The following is a 9,660-nucleotide window of genomic DNA, read 5'->3' as shown; positions in this document are numbered from 1 at the left end:
CCCCCCCCCCCCAGCCTGTCCTCTACCTCCAAAGCCGTCTGTACCCTCCCCCTCCCCCTCTGAGCGCCCCCTCTCTCCTACTCATATTTTTTAAAAATATGTATTTATTTATTTGGCTGCACCGGGTCTTAGCTGTGGCATGCGGGATCTTCTTTGCTGGCAGGTGGGATCTTTAGTTGCAGCATGCGAACTCTTACTTGCGGCACGTGGGATCTAGTTCCCTGACCAGGGATCGAACTCGGGCCTGCTGCACTGGGATCGCGGAATCTTAGCCACTGGACCACCAGGGAAGTCCCACCTCTCCCTTACTCTTGCTGCTACTCCCTCCTTCCACCCATCTCAGAGTCTCTGGGCTTCTGTCCCCAAAGAGGTGTTGCTGGGCCTGTTGCTGGTTTTCCTTGGCTCTGTCTCTCCAAGGAAAGAAGCCAGGCGTGAGGCAGACAGAACCTGGTCACTCAGAGCCCCCACCAGACCCATTCGCTGTACCTCCCGGGCCAGCATAGCACAGGGTATAAACAGCCCATCCTCAGGCCCAGAGAGACCTCAGGAAATTTCTGGTCCAGGCTCCCCACTCTCAGAGGAGTCTCAGGCTCTGGGTGGTCTGAGGCCCCCATGAGGCAAGGACACATTTCTGAACCTACTTTCCTCATCGGTAAAATAGGAGCAAAGCCTCCCTCCCACTCAGTGTGGCAGTGAGTATCCAAGGAAATTCTGTGGAGTTGCATCTTATCCCAGTGTTTAAACCTCAGGAGCTTCCCTTGGGGTAGTGAGGACACCACTAAGGGCCCCAGCCTCCTTGGCGGTGTCCCTCGCTAGTTCTGGGGGTACAGACATGACTGTCCCAGAAACTTCCCCCAACACAGATGAATTTCATACCCCAAATGCTCTATCATTTTCTAGGCCATGGCATAACACGATCCTAATAATACCCTTGGGGTTCCCTAAGCCAAGGAAGTAAGTTTTTATCTGTCAAAATTGCTGAGAAATAAGTCAGTGTCTTTCTCCTCTAACCAAAATGTATCGTTTTGTTTTGTCTTCTATCCCAGGCAACATTCCAACCTGGAGAGGTGGACAGTGAAGCCTACCACTCCCTCAGAGAAACAGAGGCTGAGGGGAGTGGTCCTCATTCATTCATTCATTCAACAAAATGTTATTGAGTGCCTAGTATGTACCAGGCTCTCTCTCCCTCCCTCCCTCCCTCACACTAGTGTGTGGGACCTGGGGCAGGGTACCTGGGTGGGTGGAATCCTAACCTATCCAGGGCTCAGGGACCACTGTTACCCCTACATTAGTGGTCAAAAGGTCTGGGCACTGAGTTCCAGGGAAATGATTTTTATTTTTTTATCTTTTTTAAATTGGAGTATAATTGCTTTACAATGTTGTGTTAGTTTCTGCTGTACAATGAAGTGAATCAGCTACTATATGTATACATATATCCCCTCCCTCTTGGATCTCCCTCCCACCCCACCCCCGGCCCTTCCCACCCATCTAGGTCATCACAAAGCACCGAGCTGGGATCTCTGTGCTATATAGCAGGTTCCCACTAGCTATCTATTTTACACATGGTAGTGTATACATGTCAATCCTAATCTCCCAATTCGTCCAACCCTCCCCTTCCCTAAAAGGAATGGATGAGAGCACGATTTTTCAGACACACATGCACACACGCAGGAAGCTGGCAATACCATATGGCAATCCCTGTGTGCTCTGTGTGTCTGTGTACACGAATGCCCCCACCCTAGGAGGGTGGTCCTTTTCTCCAGCAAACTGTCTCCAAGGCCTCTGGGTGTGCAGCTCCACAGGGCACCACACTAAACAGCACACCCCTAGAGTTTGAGGATGCACAAGTCTGGCTCTAAGTCTCCAATCGTTTATTCCTGAGAGTCCCTCTCACCACCAGTAAGTCTCACCTTGGAAAGGTACTCTGTTCACGCTTCAAACTTACTGCCTCCTTCTTAAAACCCTTCCTGCAACCCAGCCAGTTGGCATTTATGTTCCCCACATCCCTCCTCTGCCCTTCACCAAATTCCTTCACAGCAGTCGTCTGATGTGCAGTTTATTCTTTTTTTTTGTTTTTGTTTTTTTTGTTTTGTTTTTTGTTTTTTTGTTTTTTTGTTTTTTTGCTGTATGCAGGCCTCTCACTGTTGTGGCCTCTCCCGTTGCGGAGCACAGGCTCCGGACGCGCAGGCTCAGCGGCCATGGCTCACGGGCCCAGCCACTCCGCGGCACGTGGGATCTTCCCGGACCGGGGCACGAACCCGTGTCCCCTGCATCGGCAGGCGGACTCTCAACCACTGCGCCACCTGGGAAGCCCATGCAGTTTATTCTTAATGTACTTTGGCTAATGTTTGTTTTCCCATCAGAGTGGAAGCCCCTTGAGGGTAGGGACTAAGAGGTAAACATACCTCTAGATAGACCCTGAGTGCAAGTGCAACTAGGTGGATTTAGGCAAGTAACTTAACCTTTCTGAGCTTCGTGCTGCAACTATAAAAAGGGGATGGTGGGCTTAAAAAAAAAAAAAAAAGGGGGGGGGGGGATGGTGAGAACCTCTGCCCCACAGGGCTGGATAATAATGAATGAGATAATGAGCCCTCAGTAAATGTAGGTGTCTTTTTCTCTACATATCTCCAGTGCCTAGTACATCATACAGGTTTATGTATTTAACACTTAAAAGTGTAGGTTTATTTATATAACACTTATAAATGCAGAGGGTCTGCTTATTTAGCAAACAGTTCTTCAGTGCTCAGTATGACTCCAGAGTGCTTTTCAGTCTATCTTCTAAGACAGATGCTATTTTTTTTCTATTATTCTATTATCACCGCCCCCCTCATTATACAGATGGTGAAACTGAGGCTCCGAGAGGTTAAGTAACTATCTCAAGGTCACACAGCTAAGAGAAGACACAGCCAGGGTTTGAACCCAGGCCACCAGGTTACAGTCCTTGCTCCTAATGACTGTACTATGACCACTCTGCTGGACAGATGTGTGTGGAACTCTGAAATTAACCAGGCAACAGTCCAACCTGGGGAGCTGGAGAATGAGGTCTACCAACCCTCCCCCAAAGAAAGAGGGGCTGATGAGGGGCAGTGTTCATCGTTCATGCATTCATTTATTTAACAGCTCCCAAAGAAGAATCAGACCCCGGAACCTGGATGGCAGGGACCCCTGGCCTTTCTGAGCTTCGGCCTCTTCAACTGCAAAATGGGGAAAAATACTTTCTGTTCCAGTCCTGGGCTGTGAGCCCTGAGGATGAGTAAATATGAATGACAGTGGCTGGTCTGCTGTTGTTTTGATAGATGGGGGCGGGGGGGGGCGTATTAATAATGGCAGGAGGAGCAGGAAACGGGATTTTTGTCTCCTCAAGGATGGCTATGACTTGACAATTTCCTTGGGATGAGCAGCAGTGGAGGCTGCAGGAGGGAATTCCCTGGCAGTCCAGACTCTGCGCTTTTACTGCTGAGGTCCCGGGTTCAATCCCTGGTCGGGGAAATAAGATCCCACAAGCTGCGTGGCAAAAAAAAAAAAAAGGCATTGCAGGCAAGGGAAGCAGCTTTTCAGGGGTGTGCGATCCTCCAGGTCCCACTGCACATTACAACCACCCCTTGAAGTAAGAAGGTCCCCAGTTACAGTCTATGCAATTTGTCCAAGGTTATTAGCTAGTGAGGGTGGGCTGGAACCTGAGTCACCTCACTGCCTTGCACCCAGACCAAGACACAGGACTCCTTCCAGGCCATCCCTGCAATGAAGCCTTTGGCCAGAAGACCCTGAGCCCACTACTCTGGCTCTGTTTCCATGTGGCTGTCCTTGGGAGACAGAGGGATCTTCCTAAGACACAGGAATGACCATACCATAATCACTGGCAGCGCTATTCTCAAGCTGGGCTATGGAAACACCTGGGTAACCATGCCCATATTCCAGGGCATCTGTGGCATGCCATAGTGCTTAAAATCATTTTTTGGTAGGAAAACCAACACAGATATTCTTGGACTCAAACGCAAGGCTTGCACAAACATTTAATATTGAGACATGTTTTTATTTTTATTTTTTATTTATTAATATTATTTTTTGCAGTACGCGGGCCTCTCACTATTGTGGCTTCTCCCGTTGCGGAGCACAGGCTCCGGACGCGCAGGCTCAGCGGCCATGGCTCACGGGCCCAGCCGCTCCGCGGCACGTGGGATCCTCCCGGACCGGGGCACGAACCCATGTCCCCTGCATTGACAGGCGGACTCTCAACCACTGCGCCACCAGGGAAGCCCTAGAGACATGTTTTTAAATTCCTTTCAAGTTCTGAGTGAACCACTTTGCCTACCTGCCCCCCGCCCTGCATGCCTCCATGGTACCCCTGGATGGTTCACCTGGATTCCAATGAGCGAGTCTGAGAAGCCTGTTTGTGCAGGAAAACGCATCTTCCTGGCTCAGCATCCAAGGCTGTTTGTCCACCTTTTTCTGCCTTTCCTTGTCACCACTCCCTCTCTCCCTTGCTTACCGGCAACTTCCAGAACAGTCTTTTCCGTGCCTTTGCCCAGGCTGTTGAATCTGCCTAGAATTCTCTGGCCCCTCTGCCTTCTAGTCCTCTTGATGGCCTCTGTCAACTCAGCAGAAGGTGCAGCTCTGTCCCTGCTGCTTCCTGCTTCCTGCCCCCAAGTCTGCTCAGAGGGATCCTCTGGGCAGGAGGGCACTCTCTGGGTCAGGATTTACAGGAGGGCCTCAAATGCAGGAAACCGGGTGCCCAGAGCCTCTCTAGGCACTTAGTAGGACCACATGGCTTAGATGTCTCAAATGTAGACCCTCAAAGGCCCCCACCTACACACTCCTCCCTGGAAGACATCCAACCTTGTTTTCTGTGTAGTCTGCAGGGGGCAGTGTGGACCCAGGCTGGCCCCAGGATCTCCAGCTGCTGTTTCCACTGGGTCTAGACTCTCCCAGCCAGAAAACCTCTCCCCAGGAGGAGTTAACAAGCTGAATCCCAAAGGAGGAGTTACAGGCAGGCTCCATCCTCCCTGCCTTGACATCTCTTTGGCATCATCACCCTCACGCTTCTCCCACTTAGTAAGCCAGTCACCCTCACCCCTAACACCCAGATCCAGTTGCTTCCAGACTTCATCCTTCCTCTTTTCCACCAGCTCTCAGCAGCACCCTGAAGCCCAGTCTGTGCCCAGGGCCCCTCTGCAGCCAAATATCCTCCTTTAAGAGTTTGGGTGCCCTCAGTGCTCATATCTCTAAAATTCTAACCCCTAACAGCCCCATCCCATCCACTGGGCTCCATCTCCTTGCTCACGCCAAAGTGATGACATTGCTGTTACCTTGGTAACAGATGCTTTGTGGGTGGGTATGGGGAATGGACCAGGGAAAGAAAGGGGTGGCTTCAGGACACTATCAGAGGCATGGGAGATGGGGGTGGGCAAACTGGCATAGGGCCTGGGGAGGGGCAGCCAGGGGCTGTGACCCCCACCACAGGCTGCTGTCATCCCTATGTCCCCAGACTCAAGGGGAAAAGAAACAGAATAGAAGGGGACATCTTTGTGGAAAGAGAGGTTTTCTTACTGAGAGAAAGGGAAACATCCCCAAAACCATTATCCCCCTCCCATGGAAACAGGTCTCCTGGACAGCCTCGACTTGGCAGGGTAGGGAGAGGGGTGCACACACTGGAGCCCATGTTTTTCCCCTCCAGGGAGCCTGGGGCACAGACAGAGGGAACAGCTCACCCAGGGCGTGTTAGGGACAGTGCCACAGGCAGTGGGAAGGTGGCTTTATGCCAGTGTCCCAAGCTCCAAGGGTTGTTGGCAGCAGGGGGTGGAAGGGCCCTTCTCCAGCCTCTGGGGACCTGGCTGTCGCAGATGCCACAGCTGGGAAGTATGTCAGGCACTTGCATAAGAGCCTTCTATATTTCTGTAAAATCATAATTACCGATGCCTGCCATGGGCCTTAGCTCATTAGAGCGGTATCTGCCTCTGAGGCCCTGGGGTGGGCTGGCAGAGGGATGTAGGGGAGACTGGGCAAGGCCAGACCTTTCACTGTGTTCTTGGCATCCCCAGCCCCACTGAGGTTGGGTCCTCTTCCTCTCCCGAGCTGGGAGATGAGAACCCAGACTTGGCCTCAACCATGATGAACCTCCCTACCCTAGGAGCCCCGATTCTAAAGCTGGAGGGAGAGGCCAGCCACTCATGTGCTCAGCTTGGGCTGTCCTTGGTAACCCATGGGGGCAGAGGCCACAGCAGGGAAGGGCTTGAACTGAAGGTGTCTGTGGAAGAAAATAGGTCGGTCCTTATGGCAGAGGCAATCCCTCACATAAGAGAATCTCAACACCTTAGTGGAGGGGCCCTGGGTCATTTAGGCCAGAGGTTCTTAATCTTCTGGGAATCTAAGATTCTCTGAGGAGCAGATGATAGCTCTGGACTGTCCCCCAGAAAATGCTTATTCTCCAGAATTTTATACAGCTTCAAGCGGTTCACGAACTCCCTGAAACTTACCTACAAGCCCAAGGTTAAGAATCCTTAAAAAAATTTTTTTTAGCATTTATTTATTTATATACTTATTTTGGCTGCACCGGGTCTTAGTTGCAGAACGAGGGATCTTCGTTGCAGCACGCAGGCTCTTAGTTGCGGCATGCATGTGGGATCTAGTTCCCCAACCAGGGATCGAACCCGGGCCCCCTGCATTTGGAGCGCAGAGTCTTACCCACTGGACCACCAGGGAAGTCCTAAGAATCCGTAATATTTTTTAATTTTTATGTATTTATTTATTTATTTTGCGGTACGCGGGCCTCTCACTGTTGTGGCCTCTCCCATTGCGGAGCACAGGCTCCGGATGCACAGGCTCAGCGGCCATGGCTCATGGGCCTAGCCGTTCCGCGGCATGTGGGATCCTCCCAAACCGGGGCACGAACCCATGTCCCCTGCATTGACAGGCGGACTCTCAACCACTGAGCCACCAGGGAAGCCCTTTAATATTTTTTTAAAATAAAATAATAATAATAACTATTTATCATGCACTTACTCTGTCCAGCTCTTTACATATGTTAACTCATTTAATCCTCAAAAGAACACTAAGAGATATACAATTATTGCCCCCATTTAATCCAACTCCATTTCAAACTAATCTAGTCCAGTTCTGCCAATCAGAAGACAAGGAAACCAAAGACCCTCCAGAGACCGATAGCTCTCTGCCCAAGGTCACAGAGCAGGAAAAAAGGGCAGACCAGGATGAGGACCAGGTGCTCTTAATGTGCTGGACATTGTGCCATATGCAGATTTGAAGCCATCTGTCCATCCCTCCATCCATCCCTCTGTCCCCAGGCTCCCGAGAGCCCAGCGCCCATGCTCATTCACTCAGCTCTCCTAGTAAGAGGCCCCCTGGTAGTTCTATTATGACTTCTGGTCTGAGAGCCCTTCTGAGAGTATGGCTGCCACTCATCCTCCTGGACCACCTTGCCACTTGCTCTGACATCCCCTCCTTTCTGCCCTCCAAATCTAAGATGGACAGTGTTCCTCCTAGAGAAGCTAGCCCAGTTGCTCCTGCCCCATCTCTGAGCCACTGCATTGGGAATTGTTGGCACTGAGACAGTGACTCAGACTTAGATCATTAAAGACCGCTCTGAAACAGGAAGGCCACAGGCCAGAAAGGACATCCAGAGGTCATGGGCTCCAGCCCCCTGCCTCCTCCACAGCTGCCCCACCTCAGATTTCTAAAACCCAGACCAGATGGGCCCCAGGGCCCACCGACTTCCCTGCCTTTCCCCACTGATTCCCCTGGGAATTCTTTCCCACGTCTAGTCAGAGTCTCCTGGGTGAGTTCTCTCATGGAATAACAGGCTCCAGACAGCCGAGGAAAGTGAGGGAAGGAAGCTGTTTCTTCTCTCTACCTCAGAAAAAGACCTAGGAAGAGACAAATCTCCCAGAAGAAAGGAGAGAAAGAAGAAAATGAACTTTCTGTGCCTGTCTTCTCTGGGCTAAGTGGGGTACTACACTGTCTTGTTCATTCTCCCGGGAGTGAGGTAGGCACAATCTCCATTCTGCTGATGAAGAAATCAAGGCTTTAAAAGTTACCTACCCAGGGTCAAGTGAATTAGTGACTACACAGGTACTGGACTCGAAAGAACCCAGAGCCTCTTCTCTTTGGAGGGAAACAGGGGTACCTCCCCCTAGGAGGCCTCACAAACACAGACGAAGCCCCTGTTTGCTCCAGCCCAGGACAGGTAGAGATAGAGGGCTGATGACCCCATCTCAGGTGCTCCAAGCATTTCTAAGTCTGAGTTGCCTAGGTGGGGGTCGTTGGGCTGACCTGTGCTGGGCAGGAGGGAGGAGGGTGGCCCTCAGAGGGGAGCAGTTGGTAATGAATGGGCCTTTGGGGAAAGTGGTCTAAGGGCTGAGGCCAGGTTCTATTCAAACTCCTTTCAGGAAAGCTAGCACTCAGAGAGTCTGCAGTGTGTGGATATGGAGGGGGAGGGGACTAAGCTCCCACTACCACAAACCCTCCCGTCGGCCCTTGTCCTAATTCTGCCAGTGGCAAATAAATCTCTATTCCTGGACGCAGTAACCTGAGCAGTGCTCCACCTGTGAGCTTATCCTCAGGAGGAGATAGATGGCATGAGTGGCTATGTGCATGGGGGGAGGGTGGGCGGAGGAGGGAACACTAGGTTCAGCCCCTCCTCCAGGGCTGGCATAAAGGCAGGACCCTCTTGAGTGCCACCCACCCCTCATCTCATCACCCACAGCAGATGAGGAGGAAGGAGACTTAGACCCAGAAGTCTCTCCACCCACACCCAGGGAAGGATTCTCTCAACCTCCAACCTACCTCCATTTTCTTGGATAGGCCCAGAGATGAAGCTAGACCTTTTCAGGGCCAGAAGAGGCAGGAGGAGAGGTACGGGAAGTTCGGGAAATAGGTAGGTGACATGCATTAGCTTCAGGCCAAGTGGACAGAGGGCACCTTGGAGGGTAAGAAACCTCTTCCCCCTCACCTCTCCCTACCCCCATCTAACTCCATTTGTGGTAGGATCTTTAGGAGGGGGCATGTCTTGGAGAGGTTTGGGGACCTCAAGTGTGGGGACTGAGGCCTCTTCTCTGCTGAAGTCCAGGCAACAAGACTGGAAAACACTATAGTTGTCCTGCTTTCCAGGACAGGGCTGGCCTTTGACACATGATGTTCATTTGTCCACTCCCTGCTGAGGAAACCCCTACATAGTCCGAGGAGAGACACATTTGGGGAGAGTGTCTCCAGGTCAGAGAGACATCCAATTAATTGGGCGGAAGTGTCCCCATTCTTCACGTCGCGATCAGGAAGTCCTACCTTTATCTCACTTTCAGCTATCCTTCTGCAGATCCAACCTATTTCTATTCCCCCCCAGCCCTTCCAGACTCGAATATGATCTCCTGAGGCTTCCTTCAACCTTGTCACGCCCTGATTCCGGGTTTTTCAGGTAAAACTGCTCCCTCCACTTCTTTACCCTCCAAGCCCCTCCCCATCTTGTCAAGCCCCCCCCAGGCTCCGCCCATCTCTCCCTCCTGGCCACCGCGGCTGCCAATAGCTGAGAACCTTATTTGCATAGAGGCGCTGGGGAGCTGCGGAGGGAAAGGGGAGGGACCAGGCGACCTCCTAAATCAAAGTTGGGAGGCGAGGACTGGGCGGAGGGGGTGCCCGGCTGGGGCCGGCGGGGGG

At 51.8% G+C, this 9,660-nt stretch overlaps 1 non-coding gene across 1 annotated transcript; it reads right to left on the bottom strand.

Moving 5' to 3' along the window:
- Window positions 1–6,626: 6,626 nt before the first annotated feature.
- TRNAW-CCA (transfer RNA tryptophan (anticodon CCA)) lies at window positions 6,627–6,699 on the bottom strand. Its single transcript has one exon. It is a non-coding gene; the product is annotated as a tRNA-Trp (tRNA).
- Between the last annotated feature and the right edge of the window lie 2,961 nt (window positions 6,700–9,660).

The sequence above is a fragment of the Lipotes vexillifer genome, unplaced genomic scaffold, assembly GCF_000442215.2.
Source record: "Lipotes vexillifer unplaced genomic scaffold, Lipotes_vexillifer_v1.1 scaffold591, whole genome shotgun sequence".
NCBI lineage: Eukaryota > Metazoa > Chordata > Mammalia > Artiodactyla > Lipotidae > Lipotes > Lipotes vexillifer.
Note: the sequence above shows the minus strand (reverse complement) of the source record. Positions and strands in the feature narration are given on the sequence as shown.